This window comes from Mastomys coucha, unplaced genomic scaffold, assembly GCF_008632895.1.
Source record: "Mastomys coucha isolate ucsf_1 unplaced genomic scaffold, UCSF_Mcou_1 pScaffold23, whole genome shotgun sequence".
Lineage (NCBI taxonomy): Eukaryota > Metazoa > Chordata > Mammalia > Rodentia > Muridae > Mastomys > Mastomys coucha.
The window spans coordinates 106,839,011-106,866,919 of record NW_022196906.1 but is presented as its reverse complement, the minus strand read 5'-3'; the positions used below and the strand labels follow the sequence as shown (position 1 = coordinate 106,866,919).

At 41.3% G+C, this 27,909-nt stretch overlaps 1 pseudogene; it reads left to right on the top strand.

The window, feature by feature from the left end:
* The window catches only part of LOC116073714, a 93,084-nt pseudogene extending 65,463 nt beyond the window's left edge, over positions 1-27,621 (top strand).
* The last annotated feature ends 288 nt before the right edge of the window (positions 27,622-27,909 follow it).

The window sequence follows — 27,909 nt, the reverse complement described above, 5'->3', positions numbered from 1 at the left end:
CTGATCTAGGCATGTCCACAGGCTAACCTGATCTAGGCATGTCCACAGGCTAACCTGATCTAGGCATGCCTACCAGCTAACCTGATCTAGACATGTCCACAGACTAACCTGATCTAGACATGTCCACAGGCTAACCTGATCTAGGCATGTCCACAGGATAACCTGATCTAGGCATACCTACCAGCTAACTTGATCTAGGCATGTCCACAGGCTAACCTGATCTAGGCATGTCCACAGGCTAACCTGATCTAGGCATGTCCACAGGCTAACCTGATCTAGGCATGTCCACAGGCTAACCTGATCTAGGCAGTTCCTCAGTTGAGGCTCTTTTCTTTGTTATCACAAGTTAACAAACAAAACGACCCAAGACAATGAGTATATGGCAATACCTGGAGCTGACAGAAGAATTACAGCATTTGAGTCTGTGTAAGTTTCCATATTTGTACCTTCCATCTCTGGCACAGGAACCCTGGCTTCTATCATCCCAACACACAGATCTGTCTGTTCATCTCCTGTGTATGTAACAAATTCTCCATGTCCTGGGTTGTGTCCCCTCTAAGAAGCCCCTAACCCACCAACTCTGACTCTTGAACCACTGACAAGCTCTGGTCAATCTCTAGCTACTGCAACCTGCTTTTTCTGTTCTGCTGTTTTGTGCTTGGGAGAAACCCTGAGAGGAAGAAAGCAGACTTGATGATGCTGGCGAGTTTAGAGTTCAAATTTGTGCATTTTTATCAGTTTTCAGGTCAGTCATTTTATATATACATATATGTGTGTATATATATACATATATTCATTTTGAATGGTTTTAATCTTTACAGAGAAGTGGCTTTTGTATCTGCCCTACAGACATGGCCACAGGCCGTGTCTTCTCTCGTCTGTATCTGAACCTTCTCTCATTCTGTCATTTTGCTATGAAAAGCATGATCATTAGACAGAGGAGCCATCTTAAGTACACTGCTCAACTAAGTCCATGATTTATTTGGCACTCACAACATTTGTTCCCTGGCTCTTGATCATGTTTAGGATCCCTCTTAAGAGACTCTAAGGCAGTCAGTCACTATACTTCCTTGAGCTTGTCGGGACTATGACAGAGTTTGAGGATTGTAATGGATCCAGAGAGCATCCATTGTGCATTTTTGGCTTCAGCTCATGTTTGTGTTGGGGTTGTGGAGGGACTGCAAGCTTAGGGAATAACATTACAGGATATTGGGCCTGCCACATCCTGCCCTCATTCTATATCATTTCACCATGTCCTAACTTGTCACAACATAATCCATCCCATTCCATTCTATCCTACCTCATCTAGTGCCACTGAACACCATCATCTGCCCTTTTGACCAATCCTATTCTACTCTATCTCTTCCTATCACATCCTGTCCGGTCATAGCACATCTGTTCCTCTTCCATTTTATCCAGTCCTATCCTGTCCAGTCATGTCTTATTCTATACCACCATAGCCCATCTTGCTCCATCCATCCCATTCCATTCCATCTCTCCTCTTCCATTCCCAATCAAGAGCCATCCCATCCAATCCCATCCCACCTTATCCCTTCTCATCCAATCCCACCCAACCCTATCCCATCACATCCCATCCATCCTATCTATCCCATCCATCCATCCCATCCATCCCATCCATCCCATCCATCCCATCCATCCCATCCATCCCATCCATCCATCCATTCATCCCATCCATCCCATCCTGTCCATCCTGTCCATCTCATCTAATCCCACACATAGCCTCCCAATGACAAGAGTTGTCATTGATGATTTGAGGTCAGTTGACCAAGGATATAGTTGCCATGTTTTTCCTGCACAGTTGCTTTCTGCTCCTTGTTAGCCTGCATTTTCTGGAGCTAATCATCACACTGTAGTGTACTCTTCAGGAAGGTGCCCTGAGGTAGAATTGGTATATGGTATTTAAATTATCCGGAAGTGTTTGGTGAGGTCTATTCCTTGACCTTTCCTCACAGGTGACCTTAGACACACTTTATTTATTTATTTTTATTTTTACCATGTGCATTATCTACATGTTTCTGTGTATCTTGCTGGCTGTTTCTTATGGTGCTTTTCTGTTTTCTGTTCTGCAAAGTTTCAGCAAGTACATAGACAAAGGAATTTTATCTGTGGTGAAAGTATTTAGCCCGGCATGAAAGATCCCAGCTACTAACTCTGCCTATCCCTCCTGAACATTTTAAAATTATACCCTCATGAGTAAGTATTGCATGTTTAAGCATGGGTATTTAGCCATATGCTTTCAGCGAATTCTCCAGAACTCACAGGAAAACAGAAAAAAATAGAGGCAACTAATCTTTCACTTTACTGAAGACGAAATACTTTAGCACACAGTTCAGAGTGTTTCTAGTATCAACTCAAGTCCTTTTCTCCTGACCATCTTTTACTGTTAGAAATCTTCTCAGTTGTGGATATTCTAGTTTCACCTGACGCAGAAGAAACCCCAGTGCCCACTCATGTTGATTTCAGCTTCTCCCTCCCCTTTGCTCCCTTGATATTTGCAGACCCTCGCTATGCATTAAAATCATGTTATTTCTCATCTAAGTTTTTCTAGATGCTTTTTGTAGTAATACTTCATGAAGGATTGTCTTCCCTCTGCCCCAGGATTAGAACCTCTGAATGTTTGCAAGTCTATCAAGCTTACCTGGTATATAAATAAGCATTGGTTGGGAAACAGCTTTCCAGGGGGAGTCTTTACAATGAGCAAATCCTGTCTACCCTAAGAACTTACATGCAAGTGGAGAAGACAGAGATCAATACAGAACAAAAATGGCCTCATGAGGAGTTGCTTTGAAGTTCAATGATAGCTGCCAGTTCTCTATGTATCTGCAGACCTGAAGACTACCCAGGATTCAATATCATCCACTTTAATAACGTTGACACTGAATCACCTAAAAAAAATACAACATTTAATAATTATCCACCATATTCACAGTGAGAAGACTATATAAATTAATGTAAGAACATTTTTGAAATAATGTAGAATGGGATGTTCCTTTAAAAGGTGAGATAAAAATCATCATCACTACCAATTACTGAGCTTCTCGGGGGTGCGAAGGACTGCATGTTGCTTTTTAGTAATTCTGTTCTCAGTATCCCTCATTCTTACAGGCAACCTACACGATGAGGATTGAATTCTTCTATCTAATGTGTTCATTACAACTTCGGAGCCGGCTTGCGAGATGGATCCGTGGGAAAAGAGCTTGCTGTGCAAGTGTGAGTACAGGAGTTTGTATCCCCAGAGCCCATGTCAAATGACAAGTGAGCATGTAATCCCAGAGTTAGGAGGCAGAGCTAGGGAATCTCTGGAGTGAGTCGGCTAGCTACACCAGCCAGAATGGCAAGTCCCCAGTTCAGCAAGAGACTCTCCTTCATATGTGAGGTAGAGAGTGACTGACAAGGACACTGGACATCCACCTGAGGCACACACACATGCATACATACACATGTATAAGTACCTATAAACTCAGGTTCACCAACACAGGTGAATATGCATATACACATGCACACATACCACACACATGAACATGCACACACACAAAACTACACAGTAAGATCCATAAGTGTTGACATATGTGTGTATATATGCATACGTGTGTGCTTGTATTCTCAGGGTATACCACATGCTCACCACAGTCTTTGCCTAGACATTCTTGATGACTCAGGGAAAGGTTGTTGACACATCCTTGGCTTCTGTCCTTTGTCTCTGCTTATGACCTTCAGTGGGTTCCTAGGACAAAGCCTCTGTCTGGAAGAGTTTATGATAGAGCAGTTTTGGCAAACCTGGAAAATAAGTAGCATTGAAAACCATAAACAGGGATAAAGGTGTGCTGGGGGACAAAGCAATGGGGATGAGGAGATGGGGTATAGCTGTGGAGGAGCTGAAAAAAAATGACGGGGTAGATACTAGATCAAAAGTAGACAGAAACTGTAATAACCAGGGTAGATAAGTTTTCAAATATGATAATCCCATCTGGACAGTTGACAAAGAACAAATGCTCTTGGCTCCCCATGGAAATGATAATTTTAAAAGTGGACCAGGGAGCTTCAGATAATTATTTAGTCCTTTTAAATATTTATGAGTTCCAGTGTGCTACATACATTTTAAAAGACAGTTGACAACTGGAGCATATATCATCTTGTTCCCTCTGCCAGCTAAAAATAGGTACCTTTTTTAAGATGTAAAAACAATACTTTTCATTTGGTGTCCATGAAATAAATGACTGTAAAATACTAATTTCTAGGTGTTTCTCTTAAACTTTCAGGTGAGGGACTGGCTCACTATTTCTGCTTGAAAAGTGGCTGTGGGCATTTCAATATTACTTGTTGGACTTAGAATCTGGTTTGGGAGAGCCTGAAGTTATGATTGCTTCTCTCTCTCTCTCTCTCTCTCTCTCTCTCTCTCTCTCTCTCTCTCTCTCTCTCTCTCTCTCTCTCTCTCTCCCTGCCCCTCCCCGCTCTAGAATGGCAGAAGCTTAAGAAAGGTACCAGCCATGGACTGGAGGAGCAAACTCAAGACCTGATTCTGAAATGAGTGTTCAGGTTGGGATCATAGGGTCAGAGAATTTGTGGGAGCCCAAGAAGCCAGATCAGAAGGGAACAGCTGAGAAACCAGCCCCTGGACTTTGTTTCAAACAGGGCTCAGGGTTTCCTCTTGACAGTTGGTTCCTCTATACAGTGAAGGCAGAAGAATAATAGGATAATGACCAACTTCTTTGTGCATTCTTGTTTAAATCTCATGGCTACAGTCTGTACTTCATTTGGATTCACTTTGTGCTGGTGTGTCCATTCCTCAGCCACAGTAGTCAATCCCTTGATCCCCATCAATGAGGCTTCCAGAGAACTTATCCTGGTCTAAAAGGCAGGGGTATCTGCTTTCACAGACTGTCCACTCTTTGAGCCAATTATTGCTGGAACCATGGTAGAAATGCCCTGCCTCTTCTCTGCCTAGTGGAACTGACTCCAGTGGGTATACAGCTCAAGCTCAAGGGCTCACCAGGGAGAGGATTGCCCTCCATGGAGACCATGGCCTTGCTTGGATCTTTCCTAACCCATCATGCTCTCTTTCCATGTGTCTCTCCTATGACTACTTCCTCAGTACACCCTTTTATTGAGACTACCTACATGAAGACTCTCTTCTAGAAAACCCAGAATGGCACAGAGAGAGGCACATTTGTGGTTTCTTTTAAACAAAATCTCAATTGTTTGATTTTACCAAAGAAGACTCTGGAGCCAGATGGTGCAGTGAAAACCTACTAGCACAGAGAGGCAGAGAAAGCACCCTCATTGACCTACCTTCTTAGCTGATAACCCCCGAGGAATCCCATCTCTAAAAACCAAAACAAGAAAACAAACAAACAAACAAAAACCTCCTTCAAATTCAAGATCTCTCCCTTCTACTTCCTGTGCATCTCTCTATCCTTCTAACTCGCTCTTACTCTCTATGGTTTTTATTGAGAGTCCCACAAACATTCCCACCCACCTCAACTTCAAGGATAAGGTAGGATAATATTCTATGACCATTGGGCTACCTTTGAGGATAGCAATTTCTTTATACCTCCTTCTGCCTTTGAGGGTACCATAACTCCCTACTCGTAGCCTCCTTCACAGTGTCTAGGGATGGCAGGTTGGTGTAATAAGATGGGCTTTCAAGGAGACAGAGCTAAAAGAATGTATAGACTTTATAAAAGGACATTTGTTAGAATGGCTCACGTGGTAGGCTGGATAGTTCAGTAGCGGCTGGCATCATGCTAGGAAGGTTGAGAACCTGATAGCTGCTTAGTCCAAGACTTTAGAAGATTCAGTGGTTCAAATGTGGCATCAATGGTCTGAAAAATCCCTACAGAATCACTAATCTTCAGTCTATATTGAAAGACTGGGTAACCTGGGTTCCAGTGGCTAAGAAGGATGGTCATGATAGCATCAGTGGCAAGAGAGGTATACTCATCAACCAGAGGCAAAGGCAGAAAGAAACTCACAGTGCCATACCTTTGACCTCTTTACACCCTTTCCAGAAGGTCCTACCAGCTCCAGGTCTTCTCACCTCATTTAATCCTTCCTGGAAATGCCTTCCCTGAAGTATGCCTCTTAGTTGCTTCCAGATCACATCAAGATACAAGGTCAGCCAGAACAGTTGGGGTTAAGAACCATGACCCAGATCTGTCTAGAAGTAGATTCCCAAGCATCTGCCTTCCAGACGGATGTAATGATGGGAGACAGTAAGATCACTTTGAGAACCAAAGTGACTTCCCCAAGGATCAGAGAGAGGACCATCTGCATGAATACTGAGGATATTAGCTAAATTCCCTCATGAAACATAGGGCTATGACTTATATAAAAGTAAACTAATAAAGGATATTTTATTATCCCATCATAGAGTTGGAGATTTAGTTGCTAAAGAACCAGGTTGTCTTGGTTACACTCTTCAGCAAGGCTACCACTGAGAGCCCTGACATTCAGCAGACCTTATATTCCTGAGCCCACTGAGTACACACTGAGAAGATGAGGCATCCAGCACTCTCCCCTGGATACTGCTGTGCCCCAACTTCAGCGTATACTAGAAGACACAGGAACATAAGTCTTGCGGAGAATTGGAATACGGACACAAAGGCAGAGGAATCTACCTATAGATCAGACTTGAGGTCTGGGTAACTGTGTTCTCTACTGAACTGGGAGAAGCCTCTGGGAGAGACGATACCATAAGCATGGCTCAAGGGAGCTTCCTTCAGTCAACAAGGATCTCCAAACAGTAGCTCCTCCTCATGTTTCCACATGGATCTGGTGGCTCACAAAGGCCTTGCTAAAAAGTTTAGTTACTTAGTAGTAGTCAGTAGGTAAGCCAATGGTGACAGGATAAGTCTGGTTCCACCTGACCAGTGGTCTCTCCTGTCCCATCCTATTTTACTGTCCCCATGAAGTGAGCAACTTCATTCCTCACTTCCTCCCCAGCACCATAGGAGGGAAATCTCCTATGTTTCCCCCAGTTATTTATGATGAGAAATTTGTCTAGAAGGATAAGTTCAAAACCAGGTTCAAAGAGAATATTATATACTCTGAATTACAAAGAATTCTAGTTAGTCCATGTAAACCTATAAAGATGTAGGTCTTGCTCCTTCATGGAAGTCTTAAAGAATTGCTTCTGAACATAGAACTGACGCTTTTCCAGACACAGTTTTTCATCTGAGGCTGAGGTTATGATGTGCTGCAGACAGAGCCAAAATGAAGGGATTAGCTCTTGTAAGACATCTGTGTATTGTAGAGTCCCATCAAAGATGGTGGGTGTGTCATCATGTGGATGTCATGTCTCATAGATAGGGAACCAGTCTTCCAGGTAATCAAATCCAAAGCAGAGAGGGCTGCGCATAAGACAGAACATACCCAGACCCTGTGCTGCTAAAAGATTAATGACAGCCTGGCCACAGGATATCTCACAGGTGACCAAAAGGGTCTACATTGTTCTCCGGAGATGCCAAGCTACTTGCTGAATGTGTTCTGCTTAGTCCAGGCACCTTCTCCCAGATGACACAGTACATACAGCCTATCAACTAACTTGTTATTATAAAGGGAATTTAGCTATCTAATGTAGAGCAATGCTTCCACATCCCTACCTCCTCCTGAAAGACTTGAAAAAAGATAACTTGCTTCATGTTGGCTGTGTTTAAATTATACTTCAGAGCCTACTATGCTAATAGTTGGGTCTTCTGATATACTGCTTATATGAAGGGCAATTCTACCCTGTATTTCCTTTAAAACTTTTATCCTCTTGCTCCCTAAACCTTATAGTAGGGAGAGGGGTTTGGAATGTGCCTAGTTGGTTAACTCTTCTCTATGGTTAGATCTCCAGCCGAGGTCATCAGACTTCTGATATCTTTGGATTCAAAAACAGAAGACTGGGCGCACATACCTTTCATTAGATGCATTGCTTACCATGTCTTAAACAAGTCCCCCTATTCCACTTCTAACCTACAGGAGACATACAAGATATAGAGTTTCAGAAATACTGGGAAAAATAAATGAGGTCACTTATAGCAAAATGTTCGGTTATCCTCCAACCACGTTTCAAGTTGCATCTCTTAGGTCAATGTTTGTTATCAGATAAAGTCTCCACTCACCTAAGCAGTGGTGAGGAAAGTGCACATGGACAATTGTTCAGAGTCCTGCTTAGGAGAGGTGGCTTGAGGGATGCTGTCAATGAACAGATGATCAGATTAAGATGGGATGTCCAACGCTCTGCTTTAGCCATCCCACATGCACCCAGAGCATAGAGCTCCACTCTGCTTCCATTTACACTAGTGGCAGTAACACAAAGTTGGTTTGCCCACATACTTGTGGAATGGATGAATTAATGAATGAGTATAGGAATGAATGAACTTCACTCTTTCATTGCTCATTTTGAGTGGTCTCTCTTTAATTGCAAACCCAGAGAACTTGGCCTCATCTGTATAGAAACACATGATATCAGCAGGGCAGTGGTGGCGCATGCCTTTAATCCCAGCACGTGGGAGGCAGAGGCAGGCAGGTTTCTGAGTTTGAGCCAGCATGGTCTACAGAGTGGGTTCCAGCACCACCAGGGATACACAGAGAAATCCTGTCTCAAAAAATCAAAAGAAAAAATTAAAACACATGATATCCATCAGATGTTGTTGTTGAATGAAGCAATATATGAGTGTTCTGTCAACATTGCAAAGTCAGTGATTAACTTGAGCTGGAGGATAAACGAGAGAAAAATAATATGCTATTAAAAATGAAAGGCGTATGAAGGTTTAGACTCAAATAACTTAATATAACAAAAGTGTAAGAGTTATTAAATAGTGAGTCATTAGTCTCTTTAAACTTACTCTTGGCTTTAGATTTCTAAATGGCCTCATCATTACCACTTCATGAGCTTCAGGTGCTGTTCTTTGAAAAAATGGGTAAACAGAGACCTTGTGGGTAAAGAGGCTTAGTTGAAATTTTAGAATTAGTTACTTGGAAAACTGTGACTTAAAATGAGGTCCATGATTGTAAGGGCTGGCTCATACAGCTTGCTTAGTGCTGGAGCTGTCTCTAGATTCTGGCTTTTGTGGACTTTCAGTAGAAAGGTGTTTTGATTGACTATAGCTCCCATTTCTGTTTTTCTATCAATACTAAAAGCAAGTCATTTTGGTTCCAAGTCTAAATGAAAGCATTGGGGTTGACCCTTCAGGAGCCTCCTGGTAGAACAACTACTTCTTCTCCCAAAGCATCATATGGGATTTTTTACAATCCTAATTAGAGTTATTTTATTGCACCCTAATGCCAAAGCACAGATTTCAAATAGATTTTTTTTCTTCATAATTGAAGAACAAAGCAATCTGGTGCCTAGTGAAGCTTGCAACATACTTTCTTCTCTCGAGAAAGGAAATGAGAACATTGCTCAGAAAAGTGGGCTCCATGGAAAGGTGATTGCTTGTCCCAGGCAGCAAGGCAAGGTTAACAATGGAGTAAGTGCTCCTTTGCAACCTAGGGTAGGGATAGCTGGCCCACAGAAAGGACCATAGTCTGCCACCCTCTGCTTAGGTGGCTCTTGGAGGTGTAAAAGCTGCAAGTTCAGAGCCCACTAAAGGCAGGTCTGGTTGGTTGCACCAGCCCAGGCTGGCTGAGTGGTGCTTTTACCCGAAGGAGGCACTGTCTGCTATGTCCTCCACGCCTTTCTCTCCTTCAGAAGAGGAAAGGGCTAGGGTTATGGTTAAAACAAGAATAAGGTAATATTTAAAACTGGCACAGATAATTCAGTCAAGGTTGGCAATGTGGTTCATCTGGTAGAGTTCTTGCCTAACATGAAGGAGGTCCTGGCTTTGATCCCTAGCCCCACACAAAAGGGCAATAATGCTATATACCTGCAATTCTCACATTCCGGAGGAAGGAAGAGCAGAAGTTTAAGGCCATCCTTAACTTCATATTGGATTTGAGGGCCACATGGGATTCCATCTTAAAAATAAAGAAACAAGCAAACACCAGGTCTGTCAAAGACAAAGCAACTGAACAGCAGTGCCTGGCATTGACCACCCTGGCTTGTCTTTCACATATGTTACTGAGGAAAAATAAACACTAATCAGTGTTATGGTGTCCTGTCTAAGAAAATACACAGCAGGAACCACTAGCCATATTGCTGAAGAAATCAAGAAATCCTTTTCCTCAATTCAGGGTGGATTTATTAATGACTGATCTATATCCCCCAACACCAACATTTATTAAGCTTCAACTTTAGGGATAAAAGCTATAGATACAGCATTTGAGGGGCATTTAAAGACCTAACTGGAACACTTTCAACAGATGTACATAAAATATCTTATAATTTATAATTAAAATGTTTTATAATTTTCCATCCATGAACACATAAAAATCAATATTTTATTTATTCTTTGAAAGTCTCTTGCATGTGTATAATATATCTTGATTAAAACCACCCCCTCTGTTCTATTCTACTTCCTTCTGTACCCTCGATATATTTCCCTGTCAGCTCCAGGTCCATTAAAAATATTTTGATAATTTACTGAGTCCAGTTAGTCTTGCCTAGATTACTAAGGGTGTTGCCCAGATTACTAAGTCACTGGGGCAAGAGCAACCGGTCAGTGGCCATACCCCCAGAGCAAAGTGACTGTCCCTTCCCCTGCCTCTGTCAACCATTTACTAAACATCTAAGATTCTATGAGGCTCCATTCTGCGATTAAAATAGACAATTGTTGATCAGCAGTTAAAGTACACAGGGTGGTGGAGGGATGCCTGCCAAGTAGAATGAGGTAGGGATGGGGATGTGGAGTGATGGGGGCCAGGATGGCTCTTGGAAGTGTAAAAGCTGCAAGTTCAGAGCCCACTAAAGGCAGGTCTGGTTGGTTGCTTTTACCATAGAAGTTGGTCATGGAAGACTTCTATGACATTGAGGGAAAATGATGCGGTCACATGAGAGTGGGGGACAAGGTGATTTTCTGGAAGAGAAAACATGGGCAGGCAGAGAACAAAGTGCACTTGAACTGGGAGCCAAGAACAGACTAGGGGTAGAGGAAGAGGGGGGAAAGAAGGGAAAAAGAGAAGAGTGGGGTACAGATTCAGGTTGAGTGGTACCTGGTCATTGCTGGGGCCTCTGCTGATTCTCTGAGTGCATGGAGAAACACTGGAGGAGCTCAGCAGAAGAGTGGCATGCTTTGGCCTAAGACTAGGAAGATGATTCTGGGTCCCTTGAAAGAATCAACCACTGGAAGGTGAACAGGCAGACAGTGTGGATAAGAAGCTACTGTGGCTAGAGACATGGCTCAGCAGTTAAGCACTTGGTGCTCTTGCTGAAAAACAAGTACAGTTCCCAGCACCAATGTGGAGCTATTCACAAACACATCTGATTCCAGCTCTACTGAAACCAAAGTGATCTCTTGGTTTCCTCCAGAAGTGGTGCTCATGTACACATACCCCCATACATTCACATATGCATACACACACGCATACACATGCACACACATACACACAAAGGCATAGTTTAAAATAATTTATATGTATATAAGCTATCTATATAAGAATTATTTTAAGTATACACACACACACACACACACACACACACACACGCATGCACACACGTGCCATAATCCAAGTAGGAGTTTCTAATAGCCCAGGGAACCAGGGTGACAAGAAGGAGAAGGGCTGGTATCCGGATGTGTTCTTTAAAGCCGAGACAACAGGATCTGCTGCTGAGTCTTCACAAGGTTTGAGAGAAAGAAGGAAGCTGAAAATAGAATGAAGGATCAGAAGTTTGAGCAAATGGAAGAATGGGCTTGTCACTCAGGAGCCTGGGAAAACAGGGAAGGAAACATTTGCACAGGAGAGGTAGATGATGCTTTAATTATAGACATGGTCCATAGAAGATGTCCTTACAGGGTGTGTGTGTGTGTGTGTGTGTGTGTGTGTGTGTGTGTGTGTGTGTGAGAGAGAGAGAGAGAGAGAGAGAGAGAGAGAGAGAGAGAGAGAGAGAGAACAAATGCTCCTGGATACATAGCTATAAGATGACCTTGCTTTGTTTGCCTTGAGGGATGAGATTGCCCGAAGGTAAGTTAGTGCAGACAAGTGCTGGTGAGAAATGAGATATGCTAAGTGTTAGAGGTTGGGTAGCAAATGATTTTGAAAAAGGTAGAAGAGGAGAGACTGAGAGGACTGGGTCAGAAAGAGGGGGTGGCATCAGCCAGTCTAAGCAGAGAGAATATTTCCCCAAGTGATAGTATGGCAGCAACTACGTAGGTACCATGTGTGCTACCAGTTTAGGATGAGTTATTTATTCTAAAATTTCTCTCTCTCTCTCTCTCTCTCTCTCTCTCTCTCTCTCTCTCTCTCTCTCTTTGTGTGTGTGTGTGTCCTCACATGTATGAGTGCAGGCAGTAACAGACCGCAGTGTGTATATGTGGGTCAGAGGACAACCCTGGTGTCAGAACTTGCCTCCAGCCTTTTTTGAGACAGATTCTTGTGTGCATCTCTGCACATGCTGGGACTGGCCTTATTCATCCTATGTATCTGTGGGTGACTTTGAAATCTTGGTCTTTCTGCCGTCACCTCCCAAGTGTTGATATAATGGTGTGCTCATCCATGCCCTGCTGTAATGATATCATCTTTAGGGGCTGACATCTCTCCCTCATGCTCCCAGATTACCACCAATGAGATTTTACTGAATTGTGTCTTCCATGACTTCTTATGCTCAAACCATAGTCTCCTGTACTTCAGAAAGTGAGCTACACAAACAAGCTACTATTTTTGGACCCAAAGGTTTCTCAGGCACTTGGTGGCCTGACACAAAGACCAGGTGATGGCTCAGTGCAAAGATGGCCATTTCTAAGCCTGGGAAAGAAGAAATCAAACCATCTGATGCTCTGAACTTGGACACTTTCAATTTCCAGAACTGAGTGACATTAAGTTTCTGTTGTTCAAACTGCCCAGTCTGTTGTGGTTTGTGATGGCAACCCAGTGCGACTTTTATGTCCTCGCTGAACTTTCTGGACAATGTGGTCCCAACCCTTTGTTTCCAGAGGAGCTTGAAGTAAGACAGTAGATATAATGGTGATGAGCCCCCACTGTGCCCTTTTATATAAATAGAAGCTGTTTTTGCTGATGAGTGCAGAGCCGACCTGGGTATTGTGGAGAACAAGCCAGCTCTAATTTTTAATTTGCATGTCCTGTCATGCAGAGATGAATGTGGGCCTTGCCTTTCTGCACACCTCAAGGAAAAGCCACCAGTTTCTGCTCCTTTGTCATCTCATTTTAGTGACAAGGGCTTGGGTCACTGAGCCCAATGGGGGCACAACTATTGTTAGCAAGGAGATAAAACACAATCTCAACCTCCTCTTTGTTCAGGAGACAGAAGGCCACAACCAGCAGGGTAACTTGCTCTAGCTTTTGTGTAAATTGCATAGCACCTGAGTCTTCCAGCCACTTCCCTGGCATCAGCTATTATGGGCTTACGTTCTGCATTGCCTGCATTCCTTCTACAGATGAAGAGTCTACACTGGGAAATCTTATTATTCATAGATGGTCTCTGACACCATCGAACAGTTCAGTAAGAGCCAAGACCTCATGGAATGAGTGCGGATAACATGTCCTCAAGACAAGGATTATCCTGGGACATCTGAGAGGTGGTAGTTGCACTTTTGGATACAGACGAGGCAAGGCTGCCCACTCTCTCCCTACCTATTTAATATTGTACTTGAAGTCCTAGCCAGAGCAATTAGACAACAAAAGGAGATCAAAGGGATTCGAATTGGAAAGGAAGAACTCAAATTATCACTATTTGCTGATGATATGATAGTATACTTAAGTGACCCCAAAAATTCCACCATGAGCTCCCGAACCTGATGAACAACTTCAGCAAAGTAGCTGGATATAAAATTGACTCAAGCAAATCAGTGGCCTTCCTCTACACAAAGAACAAACAGGCAGAGAAAGAAATTAGGGAAACAACACCCTTCACAATAGTCACAAATAATATAAACTATCTTGGTGTGACTCTAACTAAGCAAGTAAAAGATCTGTATGACAAGAACTTCAAGTCTCTGAAGAAAATCAAAGATCTAAGAAGATGAAAAGATCTCCCATGCTCGTGGATTTGTAGGATTAATATAGTAAAAATGGCCATCTTGCTGAAAGCAATCTACAGATTCAACCCAATCCCCATCAAAATTCCAACTCAATTCTTCACAGTCTTAGAAAGAACAATTTGCAAATTCATCTGGAATAACAAAAAACCTAGAATAGTGAAACCTATTCTCAAGATTAAAGAACCTCTGGTGGAATCACCATACCAGACCTTAAGCAGTACTACAGAGCAATTGTGATAAAAACTGCATGGTATTGGTACAATGACAGTCAGGTAGATCAATGGAATAGAATTGAAGACCCAGAAATGAACCGACACACCTATAGTCACTTGATCTTTGACAAAGGATCTAAAACAATCCAGTGGAAAAAAGACAGCATTTTCAGCAAATGGTGCTGGCTCAACTGGTGGTTAGCATGTAGAAGAATGAAAATCGATCCATTCCTATCTCCTTGTACAAAGCTCAAGTCCAATTGGATCAAGGACCTCTACATAAAGCCAGACACACTGAAACTAAAAGAAAAGAAAGTGGGGGAAGAGCCTTGCACATATGGGCATAGGGGAAAATTTTCCTGAACAGAACACCAATAGCTTATGCTCTAAGATCAAGAATTGACAAATGGGACCTGATAAAATTACAAAGCTTCTGTAAGGCAAAAGACACTGTCAACAGGAAAAAAAATGGCAACCAACAAACTGGGTAAAGATCTTTACCAATCCTATATCTGATAGAGGCTAACATCTAATATATACAAACAACTCAAAAAGTTAGACTCCAGAGAACCAAATAACCCTATTAAAAAATGGAGTACAGAGCTAAACAAAGAATTCTCAACTGACAAATACCGAATGGCTGAGAAGCACCTTAAGAAATTTTCAACATCCTTAGTCATCAGGGAAATGCAAATCAAAACAACCTTGAGATTCCACCTCACACCAGTCAGAATGGATAGGATAAAAACTCAGGTGACAGCAGATGCTAGAGAGGTTATGGAGAAAGAGGAACACTCCTTCATTGCTGGTGGAATTGCAAACTGGTACAACTCTGGAAATCAGTTTGGTGGTTTTTCAGGAAATTGGACATAGTACTACCAGAGGACCCAGCTATACCATTCCTGGGCATATACCCAGAAGATTCTCCAACATGTAATAAGGACACATGCTCCACTATGTTCATAGCAGCCTTATTTATAATAGCCAAAAACTGGAAACAACCCAGATGTCCCTCAACAGAGAAATGGATACAGAAAATGTGGTACTTTTATATAATGGAGTACTACTCAGCTATTAAAAACAATGAATTTATGAAATTCTTGGGGAAATGGATGCATCTGAAGAATATCATCCTGAGTGAGGTAGCCCAATGTGAGTGGTCCAGGGAGCATGAGTATGGAGGGCCTTTCTGTCTTCCAGTCTCTTTTCTAGAGAGATGAATATACCTGCCCAACTCCAGTGATGTGGAAGCAGTGAGTGACAGCTAGGGTGCAGGGTCTTAGAATGAATTCTGCTTGTCTTTTATTTAGAAAGTGTTCAAGTTCTCCCGTGCCATGTCTGTCTGTGGCTGAGAGTGGTTAGGTTTCCATTGCTCAGCACCTTCCTGATAACAGCAAACCTCATACCTGTGTCCCTATAGATTCTGCCACTGTCCAGAACACTGTCTCAGTCAGCCACCATGTTACATATAAAATTGATACCCCAGGGAGTAATGAGCAGAAGGGCACATACCCTATACACATTCCCTCATGCACATTCCACCCCCTCATATTTACCACTGATTCAGAATAAAATTCAGATGTCCTGTAGATTATTGTTTTAGTGTTCTTTTTTAAAAGTTGTTAGTTTGATGAAGCATTTCCTGCAAAAATAATATATAATATTATTATTATATAATATATATATATATACATATATATTGCTGGCCTGCTATAGTTAGTATTAAATATCAACTTGACATAATTTAGAATCATCTGGGAGGGAAGTTGACCCTGTAGATACATTTGTAGAACATTATCTTGATATAGTAATTGAGAAATGAAGACCTACCCACCCTGGGCGGCACTATTCCTTAGGCAGAGATTCTAAACTGTATAAAAGTGGTAGGCAGAGTAAACTGAACACTAGAGTATGTTCAGAAATTCACTGCTTTTTGCTCTTGACTATGGTGTTAATTATGTTATTATAGCCTTTGTGCTGCTTTATTCCTTTTGTCATTATACCCCTATGTATATTTGGGTCAACTGAATATATTTTTAAACAATCCTTTCTTTCTCCTCTATTGGCTTTTGAAGTTCAGTAATATATTCTCTCATGCTCAGCTCAGTGCTTGGAATTCTTTTTAACAGAATCGATTTCTTAACCGCAGTTATTTTATGTAACCTAACAAATAAGCCACTATTGCCCACATAATTTGAAATCCAGATGGTGAAATGCTGTTTATGCCCTGGAAAGGACTTAGACTTTAATTGAGAAGTAGGAACATAGTCTATATAGTGGGATGTGTCAAAATGGAAAAACATACATATAAGTTTCAGAAAGCAAGTAAACAGAGACTATGTAGAATCATATAGGTGTACGAGAAAGATTTTGAAGTGGGATATTGAAAGTAAGTATGGGCTATTTGCAAATATCACATAGGGCAGTGGTTTTCAACCTGTGAGTTGCAACCCCTTTGGGTCAAATGACCCTTTTACAGGGATCACCTCAGACCATCAGAAACATCAGATATTTACATTATGATTCCTAATAGTAACAAAATTACACTTATGAAGTAGCAATGAAAATAATTTTATGGTTAGGGGTCAACATAACATGAGGAAGTATATTAAAGAACCACTGACATAGAACAAGAGGATGCTCATGTTATCAAATGCTGACCTTCACAACAGGACTGATGAAGTGTTTGTCTGTGAAGAGGAGATGAAATCTCAAAAAAATAAAATAAGCAAGTTCTTAGGAAACAAGTTATTCCCAGGTCAGAGTTTGGGTCTGAACCACAAGCTATTGATGGTGTGGAGTTCCTGAAGAGGTGTGAACCAACTAGGTGACTTGGCTTGATAAAAGTCACACATATGGTCATGTGAAGGATGGTGGCTACAGTGAGAAGTGTAGGGATAGAGAATCCATGCTCTATCTAGAAGATAACAAAACTGACAATCTAAGGACTGGTGTGACTTAATAAAGTGAGAATGTTGCTCACAGTAAACTTTTGATGATATTGAATATAGTGATACAATTCTTTTATAATGAAGATACACTAATATTTTTAATCAAAATGTTGTAAACCTGAGAGGGAAGATGTTATGTCTCTATAGAACCCTAAAGAGAACAAGAATGAATTAGGCAACCAACAACTCTTACAAGAGGACAAATGTTCTGTTCTAAACCATGATAAAACACATACATTATAACATGCTCCACAAATAGATTTTCCACATGATATATCAGGTAAGTCAGTTTAACTTTTCTCACTCTTCCATTTTAATCCAGGTACATGATTGACAGATACTATGCTTGGTTGACAGACATAATGATTTAACTATAAACATTTCATTAGCCTTGCAAGATCATCTTAGTAAAAGAACATGAAGGAGACAAGCATACAAGGTAGATGTGCACATTTTGAAGCCAATACATTGTGACTGAATTCCATCAAAGCAAATAATCAAGTAGAAAGTTATATAGAATGGCTCTCAATGTGTTTTCCCTACACTGTTTGAATCAGCATCCCCAACAGGCAAGTACCACAAAGGCTAAATGTTCTCTTGCTCCTTGGGTTTTAGTGCTATAAAGAGACACCATGACCACAGCAACTCTTATAAAGGAGGACATTTAATTGGGCCTGGCTTACAGTTCAGAAGTTCAGTCCATTATCCTCATGGTGGAAAGCATGGCAGCATCCAGGCAGGCATGGCACTGGAGGAGCTGAGAGTTCTACATCTTGATTTATAGGTAGTAGGACAGAGAGTGAGCCACTAATCCCAGGCTTGAGCTTCTGAAACCTCAAAGCCCACCCCAAGTAAAGACTCTGGGAACACTGCACCTACTCCAACAAGGCCACACCTCTCTGTGTGAGCATATTGGGGGCATTTCTAGTCAAACCATCACACACTGTTGAGTTAGTTAGATTCTAAATTATCTTGTTCAATTCTTCAATTTTCAGACTTCAGATGGCTGTATGGTATAGAAAAAATCACAATGAAAATACTAAGAAACTGCTCTTTGTCCCATTGGTTTCCAGACTGAACTGCTCTTTGTCCCATTGGTTGCCATTGGACCTTCCAAGCAGCACGTGTCTGTTGTATTCCCAATGGACTTCCTTGTTAATCTAGATCCCACAAAACAATTAACTTGTTAGCTTCCTAGTGTCTCGACTGCCACGTCCAGATGTTTATGTTGGATTCTTAACAGCTTTCTTTAGTCCACTAGCACAGCTGGGCTGTAAACATAACAGTTAGCATCCACAAATGGAGTAAGCATCAAGGACTGCCGTCTGCATCCATTGGGAATGACCACAGCCTGCATCAGGAGCCTGGACTCCATACACACCTAGGTGTACTGAGAGGTTCCTACCTTCTCTTCTGGAGGAATATCCCAGAAGATCTAGGGAAGAGTGAGGAATTTCACCAAAGGCACCAAGAGTCAGTGGGTTCCATGTGGAAAACAGGACTTTCGCACTAGTGCAAGACAGTGACTTGGACAAATCCCATTTGTCCCTCCAAGTTTCTCTCATACCAACTTGCCTGGCCTACAGTTTAGCTTGTGCCTCCATGGCTAAATGTCTCCTATTAGTTGGCTGTCATCATAGTTGAGGGCAAGCTGAGGCTTTGTCCTTGGCTGTACTTTCATGCAAATGGAGTCAAATCCTTTGGATGGGATTTGGAACTCTTCTATGGTCAGCTCCTTTAAGGACATATCCCTGAAATAAGCCTTGATACTGAAGGCAAAGAAAATGTCACATGTTTCTCTCACGGCTTTAACTTGTAAGCTTGAATGTTCAGCAGATGAAAGACTCATCAGTCCCCTGTCTATTAGCTTGCCTCTCTGAGTGGACACTCTAGCCCATGAAAAGAAAAGGGTACCCAGTGTCTCAGAACTCTTGATGGTGGCTCAGTGATTCCAGAACATCATTCTATAATTAGGTTCTCATTATTGTTCTCATCATTGGACTCACTTGAAAATCACTTTCAATGACAGGTAGCTGGTGAAGGGTAGAAGAGTTGACCTTTGCCCTCACTGGAGTATGGTTCTGCAGCATGATGCTACCATAGATTTGACCCACCTTGACACCAGTCAGTCATTTTATAATGCAGGTTGTTGAACAGTGAATGTCTATTTCACAAGGTGGTTTGTGAATGCCAGGGGAAACAGGCTGGAGAGCCACCTGTGAGCAGATGGAAGCCAACTCTGACAACAGATGGGGAATGGGTTCAGGTGCCAGGTCAAAAGGTGTATATGGCTCACCAAGAACATCTTTTACTTCTGGCCTTTCATTCTCTGTGTTATTACTTTATAGAGATAAATATTTTTCTAACTACCAGGGAGACCAAGATAAATATGTGAGAACCATGCATGCTTCCTCTGTGTTAGGAAAGTGACTGAGATAAATAGCAGATTGCTGTGGTGAGTGGGCCTAGCTGGACTGATGGAACAATCACTCTTGCCCCTGACCTCAGAGACAGTAGAACTAGGATTCTAAGTCCACATACGCTTGGATACTTGCATAACTGTGTCCATTTCTGTAATTGTGATAGCCAAGCTATCACCCCAGCCTAAAAGTCATCAATAGAGAAATGGACATATAAAATGTTCACATACACAATAGAATTTTATTTAACTGAATGGAAAACTGAAAATCAGGACATCCTTAAGAAAATAGTTGGAAGTAGAAATCATTGTGTTTGGGGGAAATAAACCAAATGTCACATTTTCCCTGGCAAGAAGAATGCAGATTTGAATTGATATATTAATGTAGGACATGGAAGTAAAAATATGATCTGAGATGGGTTGTCAAAGGAAGGAAGAATGAGAACTCCTAAGAGAAGGTAATTCAATGTATGTGGCAAGAAAGCAGGATGGAGTATTTTGGTGGACGAGTGGGGACCATTTCAACAAGATGAACCTGGATAGTAAATACTAGTGGTGTGGACAAACTCAAAACAGTATGTGTATGTGAATGTGTGTGTGTGTGTAAATATCACAACTAAGTCACAGTGAACCTACTTTGCATGCTAACTAATATTATTGATTCTCAAGTCTCTGATGGAGCTGAAGACTAGACAGTCATAGCCTCACAATTAAGCATAACTTATGAAAGATCTAAGGGAGTGTTTTAGGGTCATAGGAGATGTTTTAAGGCTGGTGAAAGGAAGTTAGGAACATTGGAGGACATGAAAGTTTAAATTGTAAACAAGTGTTTGTGTTTAAGGTTGGTAACTGCAAGTTGTGAAAATTAGAGGATTTAAATGCTTAAGATGGTAATGAGTAAATCCTTCAAATACAAAATTCAGAACTCACCAAACTATGATAGATGTTAGAATACTTTATCCAAAATTGCCAAATAGAGACTGGATTTGAAACCGTTTTCATAATTGTTTCATATATGTTCCTAATGTATATTGTTTTTATTGTAAGGGAAAGAACATTTTTTATTTAGACAAGAAGCAGGGAATGTAAGGGTTGGTCTGGTGCTGCTATAAGTTCAAATGCTAATTACTGGCCCCAAAGATCTAATTGCTCCCTGGAGAGGAGATCCTCGCATATACCAAGTAATGCTATGTAACCCTTGGACCCCAAGTTAACTGGTCAATAAAATGCTAAAGCCTGTGATCAGGCAGTAGGGAGAGAAAGAAGGGTCATGAATTATAGAGTGAAGAGTCTCAGGAGAGACCAGGGGAGGGGAGAAAGGAGAGACAAAGAGAGGAAGAGGCTCCCATGAGAAGAGATGGTCAATGAGCAAATGTCAAGGAGAAACAACAAATAACAAGGGACATGTGGCTGCGATGTAAGTTAGACTAGCTCTAAAACTTGCCCAATCTAGGCTTACAGCTTGTAAATAAAATTAGAGAGAGAGAGAGAGAGAGAGAGAGAGAGAGAGAAAGAGAGAGAGAGAGACAGAGAGAGAGAGAGACAGAGTCAGAGAGAGAGAGACAGATAAGACAGAGATAGACATGACAGAGAGACTGAGAGAGAAAATGAGGAGGAAGAGGAGGAAGCAGAGGAAGAAGAAGAAGAAGAAGAAGAAGAAGAAGAAGAAGAAGAAGAAGAAGAAGAAGAAGAAGAAGAAGAAGAAGAAGAAGAAGAAGAAGAATTGAAGTAATTTTGTTCAGTACCATAGACACATTACTGTTCATACTTTCATTTCAAAGCAGAGCTGTTGAGCACAATGCTGGGCACCCCTTGTTTTGGAGATCAGCAAAGGCTTCTCTACTTAAGGAGCTACCTGTAATGTGAGAATTGTCAACAAGAAAGACTGAGCCAGATGAGAGATGGAGCCCAAGCTGCCTTGTTTCTTGGTTGAGCTTCTGCCCCTCTCCTCTGATATCTAGCTCTGTGCTCTCTCACTAATCTGTAGAATGGAGAAAAAAAAGGCATTGCTGAACAAGTCCCCAGGGTTGACATTCAATCACAATCATGTTAAATACCTCAGCTATCATATTATGCACTGCTAGAGTAAATCACTATTAAAATTTACCATGGTTATAAATAAAAATAGTGTTGTTTTTGCTTCTGTAAATTTAACTGTGTGTTCTGAAATAAATATAATTACATCTACTGGAACACTTAGAAGGGATAACCTTGTGAAAATTATCCCTAAGTGTTAAAATAAAGACAGCGGGAGAAAGAACTTAAAGGGAGAGTTATACAGGGCATTATCATAACAATTGGGAATTATTTTTATATTTACCAGCACAGCACTCTGAGAACACACAGTGAAAAATCTTCCTTTTTGGGATCTTCATCACATTCCCAACACCTGAACCCCTCCTAGGTGCTCTCTGCTATCTAAATAGTCAGAAGAAATAGTACAGAACTGAAAATGCACTCAGCAAAAAGGAGGAATCCTGATGGGCTACTGTTTCCCATTTTACAGAGCATAAGGCAATTGTATATTCAAAAGCATCTTCTTAGGCATTAAAAGTATCTATTTATTTTGCTCCACAGATAACTTTGGAAACATAAGCATGTAGCAAGGAGTATCTTAGAGACTAGAGATTTCAAATTTGCCTCAGTTTTAACTGAATGACTCTGTCTTTTCATACTTCATTGAAAGCATTGCCTTATTCTTTGTGTATTAAACTTTAATATGTATGTGTGTGAGAAAGAGGGATAAGATCATGGGTTTGGGTACATGTGTATACAGTGTACAAATGTGTGTGGAGACTATAGGTCAATTTCAAATGTGGTTCCTCAAGTCCTGTCATTTTACTGCTTGAGAGAGACTAAATATGTCACTTGTCCTGCTTTTATAACTGTATGCTACTGTGCTGGACTTTCATATGTGACTTTTGGGGCCTACATTCAGCACCTATTACTTGCATGGCAATTATCTCTCATCTTTCCAGCTGCTTAACTGAATTCAGACAAATGATTCTTTTTCATTTCATGGGAATGCACAAATAAATACATAAATTGATATACTGAATCACTTAGCAGGTAAACATGTTGATCAAATGTGTCAGATGTCTTCGTTTGCCTGTCTCCATGGTTAATGCCTAGAGATGCATGATAAATTACAAGTGACCCACATTCCCTTCTGGATTCCTAGCCATCCCTTTTGCTAGCAGCTTGGTCATACCTTCACGAAAGCTGGACTCCTCACTTCTCTGTTGCTTCCTATGGGGTTAGTACTATGACTTGCTTGGACATACTGAGGCTGAAGCCCAGTGTGTCCATTTAAAGACCAGGTTTTAAGAGGGTATACAGATTTTCCCCAGTCTATGAGTACATGTGCTTAATAGCTTCAACTTGAGAGGAGGATGAGCAAGATAGAGGGAGCTGGATCAGTGAGGGTGCTTCAGTTAGGTCCTTCAGCATTAACCACCTGCATGAAACCACATGAGTTGGCACAGCTGATGAGAAGAACCAATTACTGAGTCCAGCTTGGGTAAGTGACCCTTAGCTACATTAGAAGCATTGTAATAAATTGCTACTGTTGGCTGGCATTGATGTTAGTGTTCCTTTCTTTTTTTTTTGCATTATTATATTAATCATTAGTGTGTGTGTGTGTGTGTGTGTGTGTGTGTGTGTGTGTGTGTGTGTGCCACAGTATGTGAAGGTGCAGAGGAAGACTTTTGAGTTGCTCCTCTCTTTCTGCCTTTACATGGGTTCTGGGAACAAAATAACAAAATCAGGCCATTAGGCTTGCTTAACAAGTGCCTTTACTGGTACCAATGGTTCTGAATTCATGGTTAATACTTGGTCTGATAAAGTAATCTAAACTATTACTGTATTTTGTTTGGTAGTAAAGAAATACTCTTGTCTAATGTGTATAAATTCTTACAAACGTGACACTAAAATTAAAATGCTATATTTTTCATGCCATTATATGAGGATCATTTCTATTATTTATAGCCCCTGTGGCAAGAGTATAAATGTCATGTTACAAGTCAAGTAAATAAATGCTTGAAATCTTAAAATGGAGCTCACAAGTTGGTTTTATTACTCAATGATATGTCACCAGCCATTTCACAGTCAATGGTTTAAGACAACTATTAGTTTGAATTGTCCTTTAAGATTTGGTAATTTGGTTGTGCTCAGATAAGGGTGGTCTCTTTCCTGGTCATATTTGGCATTTCTCCTGTACTCTCTGGAGCAAAATCCCTCAAGGTGACCTTTTCCATGTGTCTCTCTATCAAAGCTTCTTAAATTGTAGGTCAGGAGCCCACATGGGATTGCATAACTGATCTTGGGAACTGTGAAGCTTGGCAACGATAAAAGATTTCTTTTTGTCTTTTGGTTTTTTGGTTTTTTTTCGAGAAAAGGGTTCTCTGTGTAGCCTTGACTGTCCTGGAACTCACTCTGTAGGCCAGGCTGGCCTCGAACTCAGAAATCCGTCCGCCTCTGCCTCCCAAGTGCTAGGATTCAAGGTATGAGCCAACACTGCCCAGCCAAAAGATTTCTGAAATGCAGTGGGCAAAACTCAATCCAAAGTCAAACCTGTAATGAATGTGAAGTGTGTTTGGCATTATTAGCCTGTGCTGAGTCCTGTAGCATCACCACAGCCTTGGTTCTGAATGCACACATACGCACTTGTACTGAGCATGCTCCGACTATGCAATGCTAAGGAGTGAGTGTGGCCTGAAGCACCTTGGCCTGCACTCAAGACTCAAGTCTCTTACAGACTAGTGCTTTAACTGTGATGTGATGCTTTCAGCTCTTATAGGAAGATAATGGCTTAATTATGGAAAACAAATACTTTGACTTTCCTAGCATCATTCATTCTTGAACATCATAAATACCAGACTAGTAGATATCGTATTAGTATACTTAGACTGGATCATGTAAAACAAGCACATCCATTTTATTAATATGCAGACGGCACATTTTTAAGCTAGTATACTTTTATGTTTGGTAAAACTTCGTAAAAAAAAGTTAGTAACACACATACACACCTAAGAGTTCCTTTTAAAACATATTTTTGTGGTTTATTATCAGCAAATTTTGATTTCTATACCTGTTTTGTAAATGAGTATACTTAGAGTCAGAAACATTTCTCAGATCCAAAAGAGTCACCAATAGAAAACATTTTAGAAGCCATGGTATACATGGTAATTCTCTTCAGCAATGCTGATGTACAGGCTCCAGGATATACAAAGAAGAATTTGTCATTCACAACATAGACTTAAAAGTCTTCATGTAACTCTAACCACCACACACTGTTGTACATTGGTTATCATTGATGAGCCCATGGTCAAGCATAAAAGACATACCTCTACTTTCTGTTTTGAGGGGTTGTCTACACACATTCATACATACATACATATATACATGTATACATATATACATACAACATGCATACATGTTGGGATGAAGTCCTTGAAACCTCTGACCCGTAGTGTGTGCATGTGTGTACAATAGGGAGAGAGTGAAGTCTTAAAGATGAGCTACCATAGGAACTAAAGTAAGCAAACAATTAGTCAATACATTCCAGTTGGTTTTATATTGACAAACATAATTTCAAAACATCCCAGATGACCTAGACTTATAATTCTTGGGATATTAGGAGTCCTGTACACAAAGACAGGAAGTAAACCCTGAACCTTTCATCCTGTGGTGATTTGAATAGGGTTGACCCTCATAGATTCATCTGTTTGAATGCTTGGCCCACAGAGAGTAACACTATTAGGAGGTGTGACTTTGTTGGAGGAAGTGTGTCACTATGGGGACAGGCTTTGAGGTCTTCTATGCTCAAGCAATGTTCAGTGTGGCTCACAGTCTTTCCTTACTGCTTGTAAATCAAGATGTAGAACTCTCTGTTCTTCCAATGCCATGTCTGCCTGAATACTGTCATGCTTCCCACCATGATGACAATGGACTAAACCTCTGAAACTGTAAACCAGCCCCAATGAAATGTTTTCCTTCATAAAAGTTGCCATGTTTTTGTTGAAAATGCTTTCTGGTTCTTTGAAGAGGGAATTTTTACTCTCTTCTATTCCTATTCTATTCTATTTGTAGGTTTGGTCTTCTCATTGTGTTCTGAATTTCCTGGATGATTTGGGTTAGGAGCTTTTAACACTTTGTATTTTCTTTGACCTTTGTGTCAATATCTTCTATGGTATCTTCTATGCCTGAGATTCTCTCTTCTATCTACTGGATTCTGTTGGTGATGCTTGCATCTGTAGCTCCTGATCTCTTTCTTAGGTTTTCCATTTACAGGATTGCCTCCATTTGTGATTTCTTTATTGTTTCTATTTCCATTTTTAGGTCTTGGACCATTTTGTTCAATTTTTTCACTTGTTTGATTATGTTTTCCTGTATTTCTTTAAGAGATTTATTTGTTTTCTTTTTTAAGAAGGTCTTTAAGGTCATTTTTAAGGCTTGTGTTTCCTGTATTTCAAGGGAGTTATTTATATCCTTCTTAAAGGCCTCTATCATCTTCATGAGATGGGATTTTAGGTCAGAATCTTGCTTTTCCAGTTTGTTAGGGTATCCAGGCCTTGCTGTAGTGGGAGAACTGGGTTCTGATGGTGCCAAAGTACACTGGTTTCGGTTGCTTATGTTCTTGTACTTGCCTTTAGCCATCTGATTATCCCTGGTGTTAACTGGCCTGGGTGTCTCTGAGTAGAGCCTGCTTCCTTGGAGCAGGACAGGGGTCTCACCTGTGACCTGGGTTACAGTAGGCCTCCTGGGAGACAGGCAGTGCTCTTTGGTTAGGGTCCTCCTGTGTCCCTGGTTAGAACAGTCCTCAAGTATACCTGGTTAGCCTGTGTCCCTAGTTAAGGTAGATCATTTGGGAGACAGGCAGGCTGTGGGCTGTGGAAGAGGGGAAGTCACGCCCATTTACCCTGGGTGAAGGTGCAGACCGAAGGAAGATGAGGCTTGGGCAGAGGGTCCTGTGTCTGCTGGAATCTGTGGGGGTCCCAGCTGAGTCATGGATTGGGGCAGGGGTCTCACCTATCTCCCTGATTACTGCAGGCCTACTGGGAGACAGGTAAGCTGTGGAGTGTGGGAGAGAGGCAGCCACACCTATCTGTCCAGGTGATTTTACTCCTGGGTTCCCAACCAAGCCATAAATGTACAGGTGCAGATTCATGTGCATCCTCCTAATATCAAAGGTGTGATCGTGGAGTGTCACTCCAGAGGTTGGTTCCCATGGCCTCTTATGGAATGGAGGGACAGCAGAAGGGAGGTCACTTCAGCTACATTGTCATCCCATTCATAGGGCAGAGATAAGCTGTTCAGTATGAAGCTATCCCTTCTCATAAGAAACAGCTCTTTCCAGAAAGTCATTTGTTGCCTTCAGAATTCTCTGACAGGCCAAGAAGGAAGTACAAGTGTTATCCTATCAGATCCAATTTTTTTTTCCATGGAATAGGATTTGGAAAATGATTCTGGATATAATAATATTGCTTGTTCTCCATCTTGGTTTCCAGTTTTCTGCTGCATTGTGATCATACCTGTTGTAGGTGCCCATGGGATCTCCTTGGGTGATGGGATATTAATAATGACACCCTCAGGGGCATATGAGCATATCACATGTGTGCTGTATTCACATATGAAACAAAGAGTTCCTGTTTCAGTTGCACATTTTTAATTGGAGACTTTGTGGGTAATCCTGAGTTCACTGATGGTTTCTGCCACCATGCTCATTTCCTATACATACTTCAGAATGAGAGACTGGTGCCAGCATCATCATCATCAGAGAGACTCCCCCAGCAACTGATGCAAACAGATACAAGGACCCACATCCAAACATGAAGCAGAGCTCAGGGGATCCTGCAGCAAGAAGGGGAAGGATTGTAGGAAATAAAGGGGTCAAGGACGCCACAAGAAAACGTACAGAATCCTCTAACCTGGACTCATAGGAGCTCAGAGACTGAGCTGTCAACAGGACCTAGGCTGTCTTCAAATACCAAATACAAATACGTTACAGTTGTGTAGCTTGATCTTCTGGTGGCACTCCTAATAGTGGGAGCAGGGGCCGTCTCTGAATCTGTTGCCTGCTTTAGAACCCTTTCCTCCTATTGGGTTGTATCATCCCACTGTAATAGGAGAGGAAGTGCCAAGTCTCACTGCAACTAGAAATGCCATGGCTGGTTAACAGAGGCTTGCCCCTTTCTGAAGGGGACTGGAGGAGGGATTGATGGTGGTAG